At 42.7% G+C, this 15,320-nt stretch overlaps 1 protein-coding gene across 1 annotated transcript in view; it reads right to left on the reverse strand.

Moving 5' to 3' along the window:
- Positions 1 to 15,320, reverse strand: part of plppr2a (phospholipid phosphatase related 2a) — a 181,264-nt gene that overhangs the window by 102,636 nt on the left and 63,308 nt on the right. The window contains exon 3 of the mRNA XM_050069018.1: positions 13,277 to 13,404. The gene's annotated coding sequence lies outside the window, so the exon portion shown is untranslated. The remainder of the gene's footprint in view (positions 1 to 13,276; positions 13,405 to 15,320) is intronic.

Below are 15,320 nucleotides of genomic sequence, written 5' to 3' on the forward strand. Positions count from 1 at the left end.
AAGAAGAGGCAAAAAAGGACTAAACTGCAATGCACAAGTTGAAGAGCTGAGACAGGATTTTTTGTGACTTCCCATTCTACTATATTCTAGAGGGACAGTTTCAGTTGCTACTTTTAGATTAAGATTTTACACACAAAACATGTGATGAGCTTATAAATATGATGCTTTTGTATTGATTTAACTACCTGTAGTATATCGTAGTAGTTCAAATTCTCAAACAGCCACAACACTAAATATGCTGCTTAAAGTTAAATCATCCATAAACTTGGTAAAGTACTATCCTGCATGATCAATACATTTGGTCCTGGGTACATTTTGCTGATAATACTGCTGTAGTTTCCTTTATGTGACAAATTAAATGCAAGACATTTACTTGTTGTGGAGGCTGTTCAGTGTGATATGTAACTCAGTACATTTACTCAAGTATTGTACTGAAATTTATGATACTTGTACTTATGTATTTCCATTTTATGCCCCTTGATATTTCTACTCCACTACATCTCAGAGGTAAATGTTGCACCTTCTACTCCACTCATCTGAAAGCTTTAGTTGTTTTTCAGATTATATTTTTCTATCCCCTTCTTGTCCAATAAAAACCATGTACACTATATGGACAAAAGTATTTGGCCACACCTGTTAATTATTGAATTCAGGTGTTTCAATCAGACCCGTTGCCGCAGGTGTATAAAATCAAGCACCTAGCCATGCAGTCTCTATTTGCAAACATTTGTGATTCAAAATGGGGCGTTCTGAAGAGCTCAGTGACTTCAAGCACGACTGTGATAGGACGCCACCTTTGCAAAAGACGGTTCATGAAATCTCATCCCTGCTGGATATTCCACAGTCAGCTGTAAGTGATGTTAATAGAAAGTGGAAGCATTTAGGAACAACAGCCACTTAGCCATGAAGTGGAAGACCATGTAAAATCACAGAGCGGGGTCAACGACTGCTAAGGCGCACGGTACGTAAAAGTCGCCAATGCTCTGCTGATTCCGCAGCTCAAGAGTTCCAAGTTTCTATTGGCACAAAAACTGTGCGGCAGGAGCTTCATGACGGGTTTCCATGGCTGAGCAGCTGCATGCAAGCCTCACATCAACAAGTCCAATGCCAAGCATCAGATAGAGTGGTTTAAAGCACACCGACACTGGACTGTGGAGCAGTGGAAACGTGTTCTGTGGAGTGACGAATCACGCTTCTCTGTTTGGCAGTCAGATAGGCGAGTCTGGGTTTGGCGGATGCTGTGAGAACTGTGAAGTTTGGTAGAGGAGGTATAATGGTATGGGGCTGTTTTTCAGGGTTTGGGCTCGGCCCCTCATCTCCAGTGAAGGACAGTCTATCCCAACATGATGGTGCCCCAGTGCACAGAGCAAGGACTGTAAAGACATGGTTTGATGAGCCTTGACCTCAACCCCATCGAGCACCTTTGGGATGAACTGGAACAGAGATTGTGAGCCGGGCCTTCTCGTCCAGCAGTCCATCAGTGCCTGACCTCATGACTGCTACAAGAATGAATGGGCACATATTCACACAGAAACACTCCAAAAACTTGTGGAAAGACGTTCAAGAAAAGTGGAAGCTGTTATAGCTGCAAAAGGGGGATCAACTCCATATCAAAGAAGATGTATTTGAATACAATGTCACTACAGTCCCTGTTGGTGTAATGGTCAGGCGTCCGAATACCTGTGTCCATATAGTGTATCTCCAGATGAGATGCTGTTGAGTGTTTGTGATAAACTGAAGGATGAAGTGTTCCTTTATGTGTTGAGAAAATTCTCCTACTTCTTGAGCTAAAAAAATCTTTAAAAACCCTCTTGGATCAGCTGGAAAACGCATCGTCACAAAGCTGAAAACAGCTGTTTTTCTGACACCATGAAAAGTTGACTTTTTAGAGAGACATGTTTCTCACAGAATTGCCACGCTACGAACATAATGGATTACTGAACGGCCCACCAAGCACAAGCCCGAGGGTCCAAAGTGTCAGAGGCCCCCCTGGCCTTCATCTGCAAAATGAGTTTTAGCACTTTGGGAAAGACTTGTTCATTTCTATGAATATTTTTGGAATTTCTTAGGCCATAGGAATGACACACATGGATTTTGAGAAAAGGGTGTAGCTCCCCTTTAATGACAGGAGTCTGCAGCGCCACGCTCTGGTCTGCCCCAGTTACCCACACCTGCTAGGCAAAAGTCTTTCCCACCTCTCACTGTGTGAATTTATGGTCAGTTTGGGCTCTGAATAATGAAGGAAACACCAACTTCTGAGACTACTAGATGCACAGATTTGTGCTAATCGTATGCATCCTGTTTGCAAAACTGAATATTTTATATCTGTGAACTCTACACCCTGCAAGCTGTGAAAGGTAAGACATATTCATTACTGCTTATTCCTGCTAAACAACCAATTATTTTGTGAACTTTCTGACAACGTGTCATTACGAAATCCATCTCTACTTCCAGCACAACAAGAACTCTGACAAGCCACTCAAACCTCTGGACTATTTATTCCAATTAATGCATGCCGGAGGGAAATGAAGTTACTATTGTACAAACACACAACCTGCTTCGATAATAATTCAAACTTTAAAAGTTTACATTTTGGGGATAGAGACGGGAGGCAAGAATGTCCTGTCAAAGATGAAAACAGTATAAAAGGAATAAATGTGTAATGGAGTCCAACATTTCTGGATATATTCTTGTACACATGCAAGACTGGTGGTGCAAATCAAACTACAGTCTGCAACTAAAATAGCTGCTTTATAAGCAGTTGAGACCACACAGTGAACAACAAGTCATTCATGGCTGACTTATGATGCATCCCCACCAGTGGACACCCCACTAACAACAACAGTCCATGCCAGCAGCACAGAGTTAATATGACCCGACTGTTTCAGAGACAAATTGCTGTGGGACACTCTGTCTGTCACTCAAGGCACAAAGAGGCCCGTTTAGTCTGGTTGCTTTTATTAAAGTTGGTAGCTGCAGCTCAGGCCCACCACCACCACCACCACCACTTATCAGCATCACTGTCATCATCTTCATCACTGCTGCCACCTATTTGGCCCCGGCTCTCTCTAACTTTAGAAACATGCTGCTCCTGCTGCTGCCTGTGTTCACCAGCTTTCTTCCTCTCTCCTCAATCCATCGGCAGCTTCACTTAACAGGGTTAAAAATAGTGATTAAGTTGGCATCAGGGAAGAAGATGTGTGGCTGACACTCAGGAACCCGTTTTAAAATAGATTTTCAGTGACATCTTTCATCTTTAAAGGGATAGTTCAGGTCTTATGAGGTGGCGTTGTATGAGATACTTATCCATAGTCAGTGTATTACAAAGATGAAGGTCAGCACACCCCCATTTTGGAGCGCTTTCCTACAAGGAGGCCGTTCAGCTCTTGTCAATGTCACCAGACTGCATTCAGAAAAATAACATAAATAAAGTAATTTAAGCTCGCTGAACACTGGAGCTGTTGGTCTACATGTTTACATGTTCGTGCTTGCTGAACACATGTATTGATGAAGTATTGGCTTCTTACTCGCCAAGGGTTAATGTCACTTACAGTAACAAGTGTAGCTGCCGTCAACTCGAGTAATTTTCGAGTTATCTTCACTTCGTTTCCACCGTGACTGCTCGGCTGTTCACCAGTTACTGTGTCGCGTCGGTGTGTGTGTGTGTGTATGTGGAGGAGTTCAGCGCCGGCACACAGCGCAGAGGAGAACCGATACCGTTAGCGCTTATAAATACTATGGTCTTTGATCATTTAGCCCCAGGGCTAATTTAGTACCGAGTTTCGGTACCCATCCTTCATCAAAACACAAACGAAGTGAAGCCTGTAGAAATGAAATAAAGTTTGCAGTTTGATCTAACCCTTTTATACACCTAAGTCACACAGTAACACAAATTAATTAACTGATCAAGGCAGCAGAAGACCAGCAGCTGCTGTGCTCAGTGGTGTTAAATTAGTGTTTTTCTCAATGGAGTCTGGCCTTGAAGAAAGTGATATCATGGCTTCAGTTCCCCGTGAGAAACAGCCGTCTGACAGTGACGTGAAGTGGCGAAAACAGTCTCAATATAGCGTACACTTATGGTCTTTGCACAGAAAATCTGTGTCCGTCATTGGATAAAAAGTGTTATGCACAGAAAACTTTCACAGAGTCTGATGTTTTCTATTTTTCTATTGATTGCAAAAATTTGCAAAATGAGACGAAATGGAGAGACACATTTGCTCTCTTGCTTCTCTCCACTGGAGGTACCTCCTAGTTGTCCCCACTTGTTGCCCATGTGTCTTGCATTTGGCACCACAACTACCTTACAGGGCTGAGCTGCCCTTCGTCTGTCTCCACACTTTCGTTCTGTCTGTGTGCGGCTCTCAACCTCCATAACTCCTCCTCATCATCATCATGCACCTGAATATGACTGATGTACTAAAAGTAGGCTCTCTGAGTTATGAAATGATACTGTGTCTTGTTCCTCTCCCTTGTTGTAGATGAATGTGTCCTGCAGGTTACACCACATTTTCTTCATGTCGAACAACTTTCTCTAGACTTTTGGCGGATGCAAAAAAATGCACCTGTTCTTTTATGACAGACTTTAATGACATACGTCTCATGATGTGATTGACACAACATGAAATCGTATTTACTTTTAAATGTGCAACAATTTCAGTTGAAAATTACAGATTTTTTGTGCATATGTTTTGCTGTTTTCCCCGTCCACAGCAGTATGTTGCTTAGCTTCTGTGGCGGTATTCCTGTCTGCTTCTCCATACTTGAGGCATGCCGACTGACATGATCTACTGTTGGAACACGAACTATACCTTTAACATAAACTGTTGTGCTTACATGAATATTGGAGGCAAGACGATGCTTACAACATGTGGCTTTTAATAAGGACTGAGAGATAAAAAGTTTATAATAGATTTTAAAGAATATTTTGGGAGATGCATTTAATTGTGTTTGTGTTGAGAGTTAGATGAAAAGATCGATACCACACGGTGAAACAGCTGAGATAAACCAAAGCTTTATAAAGACTCATATCAGTTTGTTGACAGTCCACATACCTCACCAGTTAAGGGCGATAGTATCTTTGTCTTATCATGGACTGTACAAAGAGGATTCCCTACATGGAAATGCAATGTAAGGGAAGCAATTATTTATCTTCTTAAAGAGCTGTGGGCGAGATATGAGGAGTGTGTGTGTGTGTGTGTGTGTGTGTGTGTGCTGACGCTGTATGTGCTTGTATGTGTCTGCATGTTGGAGCCGTGTGCAGGCATCAGCCAGAGAGACAGAGTGAAATCCGCAGCACGCTGAGGGTTTGACAGTGTTACAAGCATCCAGATTGGCGCCCGAGGCTGCTGAGACTCACTATAAGACACCCACATGCTGAAGCGGAGCGCCTCATTAGGTAGGACACGCAGCGGTGGGGGCGGAGGATGAGGAGAGCATGGGGTGGGAGCAGGAGAGAGATGAAGGGAGCAGTTCTTCACGCTCCATCTGGACAGAATCTTTAAAAATGCTCCTGCCGTGTCGGGGCTTTACACGGGCAGTTCAAAGTGGTGGGCTGTAGGTCACCATGAAATCCTCTGAACGGGCATCTAACTGAAAATGAGGCAGGATCTGAACTATCACACTTGAACTGCCCACAGCTCTTTAATGTATAATGCCTATTAGTTATAGCTGGCCAGACACACTCAAGTGCATAATGGGGTTGTGAGGCCAAATGTCAAGTGCACTAAGTAACAGAGTGGTAGGAGATGGTGGTAGAAGCTCGGTTAGCTGCCAGTGTTTTATACTCAGTGGTTTTCACATTCATTACAGAGAGAGCAACTTCCACATCCTTTCTTATCTATAAATATCCCACTTTATATAAATGGTAACTGAGAGTTTGAGGTCAGTTCACTAGAAACACTTGTTTGTAAAGTTAATTTAATACTCAGGTCTGTCATAGCTGAGCAACAGATGGGTGACAAATTAAAAGAAAATGCAGCATAAAATGTTCCAGTGAGGCTAATGATATGCTGCTTCTATCAGCGGGTACATTTAGCCGAGCAGCTGTGATATAAGCTGCATTCTTCACATTGCCTGAATACTTCGTGTGTTCCTGGAGGATTAGAGAGTACGTCCACTTCAGGGCAATTCAGGTCTGAATCATCCGTAGCCGACGCTGGAATATCTTCCTTGATAAGTTTTGATTTTGTAAGATGTAAATGGAGATTACTCCACTTAGTGTTGAAGGCATGGCCAAATAAGTGGCATCATGCCATTGTAAAAAAGTTCTGCCACTGCGGCCGTGGTTGTTAAGAGTGTGCTGCTGGCCTGATAAACTGCCTCCATCGTCCATGTGCATAATTACATTTTGCAGACTTGTGGCATTCATTTCTGAGGACATGGAATGCAATACAATGTTTTCCCTGTTTACCATCTTAGTGTGTGAATTATCACATTTCACGTAGTTCTGCAACAACTAATCGATTAAATGGAGTGAAATTGATTATGAAAAAAGTTGGCAACAAATTTCATCACAATTAGATGTGTCTATGTCTATGTCATGTGCGGTGGTAACTTCTCCTGAGGTTAGCCCTGCGTAGCAAGTTCTGTTGGTTTGTTTTAGACAATGGAGGAAGATGATGCGAGTAGTGAATTCAGAAATACTCTCTCAGAGTGTCAGAGCGCACTCTGGACACTCTGTCTGTGGAGACGGAGCAGCAGAGCGCCGAGCGGAGTGAATGTGTGATTAACTTAACCGTTGGTTCATTCATGTAGAAATATAACGCTCCGTTTCTTCCACCAACAGGGCTCTCATTTTAGTGTAGAGCGTCAGACTGAATTTACCAACGCACCATGTCAGGTCACTCACTCTCCGGGACCGCCAGTGTTACTTGAATAAGTAAACACTGACCAACGGGACCAGACTGGCCGACCCGTATGCTCTCACTCAGTGGATGGATGATGTCACAGGAAGCCAATCTTACAAAGGAGGACCACACTTGTTTGTTTTGCTATGGAAGCTAACGTTAGCTAATGTGCTAAAAAGTTAGCGTTCCAGAGAAATCCAATATTCCTCTTAATCCCTCCCCAGTTTCTGATGAGGTGGACATGATAACCCTTAATACACATAACCTTATTCATCTCTACAACAACTCCCATGTAGCCTACAGCCCTGTGGAGGAGTGGCAGGTTTACCTCCAGCTAACAAACTGACGTCACTGTGATGTCGACCCTAAAATGATCCACAGTTCACTTTGACTGCTTTCTTCACTATAAATAGCCTATGTGTTGTTTCAACCAGTTTTTGCAGCAGGTGTAATTTAATTTGAACTGGTGGAGGTGAGTTTCTGTTTGCGCCGGTGATGCTCAGGCATCAACTCAATTATCACTTCTCTTCTCCACCTTGCTGTGCTCCGATGTGTTATTTGAGGAAGCTGATTGTTTCTCAGACAATTGCACGACTCAGTTTTGCATTCAGTATTAACCTGAAATGCCCCCACCTATTTGTGTTGTGCCCCAGCCAAACCTCCCAGGCTGTGGATGTCCATCATGTGGCTTTAAATGGTTCAAGAAGACGCAGGCTGACGTGCTGAAAAAAGACCCAAGTATTGCAGCGGCCTGCAGCACACAATGAGCTGTCAGTTTCCGACCCGTGAATCAGCTTTGTAGCATGATGGATAGCACCACTGGGACACAAAACCTCTGCCCTGATTTTGTTGTTTGGTTTATTCGCAGATAACAAAGCCGTCGCTTTTCGACTCATTGCAGACCAACAAAGAATATGGTTTATAGTCTCAGACACTCGATCTCTCCTGCACTCCCCCAGCTGCTTGTCACGGTCATACATCTACCTCTTTCTTTGTCTTTCACCGTTCTCTCACTCTGCATAATTTATGAGGCTCTCTGTCCCACAGACCCATTACTCTCTCATCAGGTGACCCAGTTATGAGGGGGAAGCCTGCAGTGCAGATATGGTCAGTGCAGGACTCATTAATCAACATTTATGGAAACACTGTCCACACATTCAGATGTTGAATGTGCGATCAGAGCCCACTCTAGCTCAGTGATAAAAATGATGTAGTACTGAGCTGCTGGTGATGTGGCTCTGAAATTAAGGTCAGGATCAAGGATAAAACCCAGATTTCTGACCTGTGTGGTGCTTTCCAGGGACAGACAGAGGCTAAATGTGGACTTGCTGCAGACTTTTGAAACTAATGACAAGAATTTTGGTTACGTCCTCATTGAGCTGCAAGAAGTTGTAGGACACAAAATTATTTATATTTATGATTAATTCAACCAGTTTTTCACGTGTTTGGTGATCGTGTGTGTATCTTTTTGTCCACGCTAATCTCAAATACTACTGAACCAATCAACCTAATATTTTCTATGCACGCTTATGACTGTATGCTCAAGGACCGCTTGTGGTAGCGGTGATTCACAATTGTTGAAAAGTCTTGTTTTAGTCATCTTTTTCTAACATCACTGACTGGTGACTCCTCAGAGTTTTGGCCTTCGTCGTGACACCAAAACTGACATCCATAAAAAAGTTTGGTCTCATTTTAAACTGAAGCATCTGCAGATTAATTCCATATCCAATATGTTATGATCTATTTAAGTTTAGCATGACACGAGATGGAAAATATTCCCTGTTTTTGTTAGCTTCACTGCCATCTTGGCTGAGACAAACAATTCCACTGGGAGAAGCTGCGCCATGCGTATTGCATAGAGTGGCAACGATTAGCTCCAGCAGCTGTGTTGCCACCTGGCGGAGAGATCTGCACTCAATGGAGTGCACAGTTCTAATTTAATAATGTTAAGGTCTCCAGAGGACAAGGATCAGTGTAACTGTGACAACATCAGCTGTATGTCTGTGTTTTGTGGCCTTGAGATAATGTGTTCAAAATGAACAGCAGTGGACCCAGGACTCACCCTTGAGGGACTCCATATCTATCCTCTGAGAAATGTGTTATGGGTCCCAAAATATGGTACCACAGCAACAAAGTACTAGGGCTGACCTTCGACTTCATTTTTGAAAATCGAAGCTTGGGAGCTCAGATCGACTTTAAATCGAGTCCAAAAAAGTTAATAACTTACAAATTATGGCAAAAAGGTAGTTTCTTGTGTTGTTTATTAAATAGCAATGATGTGAAGGTGATGAAGGAGACTCCGCTGACACCGTCTTGCTTCTTGCAACCCTAGAATTAAGATAAAAATATTCACAAACGAAAAAACACATCTGGTTGCTGATAAGTAGTGTTTAACTTTTGATTTAACACTAAAAATTAAAACCCTCGGTGCGCACTGCAGTGCAAGCAGACAGATGTGCGACTCAGAGCAGCATGTGTCACTGACACCAGACTCAGAGCGCAGTGGACAAGTGGAAAATGTCACCATCAGCATATTATCTTACATCAATAAAATCTATTTTATCATTATTTTGAGTCACATTGTTGAAAGAATTTAGTCGTCTGTGTTCAAGCAGGATAATAGGTCTCCATTCATTGCACGTCAGGCTTTCTATTTCTTTGTCGGAGATGGTGTTGCGTTCAAGGTCCCCGCCCCCCAAAAAAAACGGGAGAAAAAAAGGCCAAATATTTGATTTTTTTTTTTTTTTTTCACAATCGAAACCCATGCCATTGAACGAAGCTTCGAATTTTTTGGGTCAGCCCTACAATGTACAAATCTGTAAAATACAGATAAAATGAAGCTGCAGTGGAGACACAGAGTGCTCAGTTCGTCATCCAAGTCATCTATCTCTGTTCACAAATTCAAAATAAAACAATTAATACATAACATTAGATGGACAGGAAGTTTGATGCAGCATTAGCAGTGATGCAGGGGTCGCGCTGGACTGTTGTGGTGAAGAAGGAGCTGTGCTGGAGTGCAAAGCTATTGATTTACTGGTCCATCTACGTTCCAACCATCATATGTCCATGAGCTTCTGGTAGTGACTGAAACAATGAGGTCGCGGATACAAGCGGCCGAAATGGGGTGTCTGGGCTCAGCCTTATAGATAGAGTGCAAAGCTCAGACATCAGGAGGGAGCTCGGAGTAGAGCCGCTGCTCCTTCATGCTGGACGGGACCAGTTGAGGTGGTTCGGACATCTGATCAGGATCCTCCTGGGCAGAGGTTTTCCGGGCACGTCCAACTGGTAGGAGGCCCTGTGGAAGACCCAGAATCTGCTGGAGGGATTATACATCTCATCTGGCCTGGGAATGCCTCGAGATCTGGGAGCTGGAAAACGGGAGAATGATGTCTAGAATACCTTGCTGAGTTTGCTGCTGCCGTGACCCGGCCCCGGATACTCGGATGAAAAAGGATGGATGGACGGTCAGTATTTTTGTGGCAAAAAAAAAATGTAATGGCCACAGAGATCATTCCCTTTCGGAAAGTGATCGGATAATAGGTTTATTCTTCCTCCCTACATTTAATTAACCTAATTAAACCTTTAGCTGGATAACCCCTTTGCACCTCGTGTGTCTCTAGAACAGTGTTTAAACCAAGCCTGAATCCAAAAATGGGTCAGGCCAGTTGCCAGCTATTTGTATGTTTTAATGAGCTCGGGGCCGAGGAGTGAGATGATTTTCTTAAATGGATCCCAGGTTTCTGGAGGTTAAGGGCCTGTGTGACTGAGCACTGTGCTGCACGATGGAGTTAAGGCTCTAACAGGGCGCTCAATGGTAGTTTGTCTTACATCTTAAAACAGGAAGCAAGGCAGAGTAAGTGAAGTGGAAATATAAATGAAGTAGAAATATGAAGTGATCTGACGAACACAGACACTGAGGGCTATTTAAAGAAGGCGCATCAGCAGAGGCCAGAAATATCTTTGCTATTGCCCAAAATAGTTCTCCCTCTTTCACATTTTATTGCCAGCTGACGCAGTTGAAGGATCAGATTTCTAACAACCCAAAAGAGGATGAAAATACACATTTTGAGTGTCTATCATATTTCAAGAATGTTCTTAACTGAACTGGTGTCTGTGGCAGGCAGAATAAAACTTTACTAGGAAACCACAAACCTCTAAAAGGGAAATATACATGAATAACGTGCATGGTCACTGGAATTGTAGAGTTACAGGTCTGGATAAAACATAACTGCTTTTCATGGCACATTTCAGCGGCAAAACAGCTACAAGTCACTAAAAAACAACTGGTTTTATTGTTTGTTGGTCTCAAACTGTGGTCTGCACCTTGGTTAGCATCTCACCGTCCCCTCCACCTCCTGATGACAGTCAGCTCATATACTACGCCACTTTGTAAAATGTTAATGTGAGACATGAAACATACAAATGTATCTGTGGTTTGCAGAAATGTACAGCGCCAACATTTTCTTCTGAAAGTCCTTAGTTTACTCTGTGAGCCAGTCACATAGCGTGAGCTTGTTAGGAGCAGCAGGTTCTTTGAATGTTACTTCAAAGGCATTTTGATGATCACACAGACATATACTGTCTACCTGGAAGAATGCAATTTTTGCTCCGAGCAAAACCAATATTCAAACCCAATATTTCCAAACATCATATGAGTGAATCACAAAGTAAAGTATGGCTCAACACCTGGACATCAAATAGGTGGACTACATATTTACTTTTATTGATTATCTATATGAAACAAGCCTCTACAGTTTAATGATCATACCACATTGAAATGACCTGAAAGTAGGACATTTATAAATGGATGTATGGTCATCAGCAATGTGCAGCATATGGAATTTAATGTGCTAACACATGCTTGTTATACATGCTCCCTTAATCCCCATTAAAGTGCAATTAGCGCCATATATTGACCTTCAGTAAAAGGTAATCCTTTTTCATGCAGTGTGAACCCATTAGATCTGACTGTAGGAACATGGTTGCTCTCGGGGGACATGTGAAGGGCAGAGGAGAGGAAGTGAAGCCTCAGACATGGACATGAAGTAAATATGAAACAGAAGAGAGTTGTTGAGCCTAAACACAGCCTCTTGATTATCTCTCTACCTGGAGCGATGCTGCTGTGTGTGGATTTAGCTCACAGGCAGCCTGCAGCACAGTGCAGCGCTACAATACATACAGACACACTCCTTCACAGATCAGTGTGTGTGTGTGTGTGTGTGTGTGTGTGTGTGTGTGCCCCCAGCACTCCATGTCCCATGTTGAATAAACAAGAATTAAGCAGCGCTGCCAGATAGAGTAAGACACAGCTCAATCTGCAGTGGGAGTGGGAGGACAGAGAGACAATGCTGCATAATTGCCCCTCATGTGTGTCACGTCTATCAGCCTCGGTGCATGCTGCATGCCCGCGCTCTAAGCTGGTTAAGTGTCAGCATGCCGCGTCCCTCTGTGGGTGGATCAGTGCGTGTGCACATTTGGTGGAATCATATGTTTCCTTTGAAGAATGTGGGTGATTGTGTGCGTGTGATTGTAATGTGTAGGCTGCAGCAGCACTTTGATTTCCTTCAGCAGGAGGGAAATATCCCATGGAGAGGTAGTGTAGGCTTATAGTGTCTTAGCACAAAGATGGGCTTTATTCAGCGGCAAGCAAATGGGAGATGGATGATTAAAGCTGAGATGACTTTGAAGGCTCTCTTTCTGTACGAGTAAAGACACCTTGTTGTATGACAATAAAGAGACAGATGATTGTGTTGTATACAGTTAAACAAGCTTTGCGTGGTCTTTGCAGGGGCGGATTTAGAGATTCAGGGGCCCTGGGCAAATCCAGACACAAGGCCTCCCTTATTCCTACTCTTTGCCTGATTGGTTTTAATGATCTTAATATTATCCCATATTCCATGTGGTCAGCTCAGCCAACTGCAGGAACGTTTGCCAAAAGTTCTTCTTCTGTCAGACTCAAATGAAGCTGGATCTCCTGACTCTATAAGAAGAGGTCATGCCATGTGACAGAAGTCTATCACAGCACTCTTTCCACAAATGTGACTCAGGCCAAGCCAACACTGTCCTGCCATGGACAACAGATGGTACAGGGTTTGTGCTGGTCATTTTCATGCAAAGAAATCTACACTCCAGAGAGCAGAGGTGGACAGAAGACTTCTTCTGCCTGTTTAGCTTGGGTGATCATTTCTGTTTATGAAGCTGGATTTAAACTAGCTGATATTGAGACAACACTCATGGTGCCAGAAAATCAGTGCTCGCCAAGGTTGTTGTCGCTAACACTGACTGGAATAGTTTAGCTGATTCAGACCCAAGTCTTCTCAGTGCTAATGAAACACAGCTAACTAGCAGTAGAATGCTGACTCTGCAGAGTGAGGTGTTCCTGGCGTAAGAAAAATGCTCAACTAAGGTGGCGAAAAGGGTTAACTTCATACCTGTTTAGCATCAGCATGCTGTCGTCTTCGTTGTGATTAGAGCCCTGCATGGGACCGTCTTCTTGATCCCGCTCACGCTGGATTTCTGACCACCACCACCCATCCTGCAGCGTGTGTGTGTTCTGCTCCTGTACATAACATATGTACAACAGTCAGTTGTGGTTGCAATCCTAACCTGCACAAAAATGCAAATTTTTATCACATTTTCTGCCATGACGTATCATCTGAAACATGGAAGTAGCTACATGCCCATTAGCCCACAGCGTCATTAACAGGCGGCTCGCTCAGTGTGTGACGTGCACTTGTAGATAAAATATAGGCCTATATTAATGAAGGTTCATTAGTACGGTTTTGTATTTCTCTGTAATGTAGCACAGTGTTAACAATGTTACTGACACTGTTCTTTCTCACACCTTCAACTCAAACCACCAAAATATATCATTTAATCATTACATTCATATCAGAAACATGCAGTTTTTTTGTGTTTTATAATAAAACCTGTCTGTTTAATTATAGTCATTAGGGGCTCTCTTAGTTTAGGGCCCCAGGCAGATTCCTTCCCTGATGGTAACGTCCACCCTGGTTCTTCTTGTCCCAGTATGCAGCTTTAAAAAGGAGGGTCAGAGGTCAGTGCTGATGTCAGCTACGTGCCAAAATAGCTTCACCGAGGTCTTCACTGAGTGACAGAGTATTTGTCACGTCTGCTCAAACATGCAGCAGATGTCTGATTGTATTTGTGTTAACCAGCTTTAGTTGTTGTTGTTGTTGTTGTATATTTTACAGTCAGATCTGCTTATGACTTGATTGAGTGGACTGACGTCTGGAAAACAGCTGAGTGTGAGGTGGGGAGGTCAGACTGTTACAGAAAAGTGAGATCAGACTGTTGAGCTCATCTGCTGAACTCTGACTCTCCCAGGCAGTCTTTTTAATGTGCTGCTGACAAAATGTTCTTTCATATATTATTATTTTAATGTCACCATCCATATGGTTATTACAGTTATTGATACATTACTGACTAACATTGATTACACTTATTATTTTAGTTTGATTGGAGGCAGTGTGGTTTAAATCTAGTGAGAACTAATGCTACATCACAGCTGTGTTTTAATAGCAAAGATAAAAATAACAAGCTCCACCAGCATTTCATTTTCTGCAACATTGTGTATTGATTGTCAATCCAGAGATCAATTGAAAGAAAATTCACAGGCTATTGTGTGATTAATAATAATGTGACAGTCAAGTCTGGGTGCCAGGTCCTCATGGTTGTCATTATGCATTCAGAGAGTTCAGCTGAATCCAAAAAAGACGGAGCAGAGGAGGCACAAAGATTAGGAGGATTGTGAGCACTGAGCCGGCATATGAGATTCATTCAGTCCTGCAGAGGTCAGCTTGTTCTGACCAAAGCCACAGTTATTTTTAGGAGCTAGAAAAAGTAAAGTATGTGACTCAAGATGGTGCACATTTTTAGAATGTACAACTTGTGTAAAAAGGCATACGATAATTAAAACGATCTGGATAAATAATGTTGACATTCATACTTGTTGCTGGTTGCATGAAGTTCTTCTTGTAAGGATTTCACCTAAGGTGTTATTATTTCCTGAGCTAAGGAAACTGTTTGCGACAGTTGCAACACTTAAAACTGAAAATCAAAATGGGGTGGCAGATGTTTTAATTGTGGCAGCCCGCCACAAATACATGAATGTGTGGAAAACCCTGGTTTAATAACGCTACATTGGTTAGGTTTAGGAAAAGAATCAGGGTTTGGCATCGTCAAGTTACATAACTCATGAAAAGTTACGTAGGTTAGATTTAGGCTGCTGTCAGCCCTAGAGTCGTCTCCTTTGGTCTGAATCAGGGACTCATGTTGTTCCAAAGTTGTATAATTGCCTAGAGTTGGTTCGTGTTCTCACGGCAGCATTTACAAGAGGACCAGATCAAATGCCTTGTGTGAGAAAGCTGCTCTTGATTGGTCAGAATTTCCATGTGGGAAAAATCCAGGAAGTAAAGCAAACGTTGAAGAAGAGTACACTTGCAAGATAAATGT

This window comes from Epinephelus moara, chromosome 18 (assembly GCF_006386435.1).
Source record: "Epinephelus moara isolate mb chromosome 18, YSFRI_EMoa_1.0, whole genome shotgun sequence".
Taxonomy (NCBI): domain Eukaryota; kingdom Metazoa; phylum Chordata; class Actinopteri; order Perciformes; family Serranidae; genus Epinephelus; species Epinephelus moara.